Raw genomic sequence first — 393 nt, 5'->3', positions numbered from 1 at the left:
TGTCGAATAAATCTACATTTTCTCTTTGTCTGAAACCCTTAGCTACAAGGCGAGCCTTGTATTTATCCACTGTGCCATCAGGTTTCAGTGTCTTTTTCAATATCCACTTACAACCAATAGGTTTGCAACCAGGAGGCAAGTCCGCTAAATGCCAAGTCTTGTTAGACTCTAGAGAATCCATCTCATCATTTATGGCTTCTTGCCACAAATCAGCATTCAAAGAAGTCAAAGCTTCTTGGATTGTTGATGGATCATCTTCCAATGTATAAACCATATAATCAGGTCCATACTCTCTAGCAGTCATTGCTCTCTTACTTCTTCTAGGTTCTATTTCAAACTCATCGTTATTATCATTATTCCTAATCATAGGTATGTGACAAGTTATTGTGCCCC

Source organism: Lupinus angustifolius, chromosome LG03, assembly GCF_001865875.1.
Source record: "Lupinus angustifolius cultivar Tanjil chromosome LG03, LupAngTanjil_v1.0, whole genome shotgun sequence".
In the NCBI taxonomy this organism is placed as follows: Eukaryota; Viridiplantae; Streptophyta; class Magnoliopsida; order Fabales; family Fabaceae; genus Lupinus; species Lupinus angustifolius.
This window is presented reverse-complemented; position numbering follows the sequence as displayed.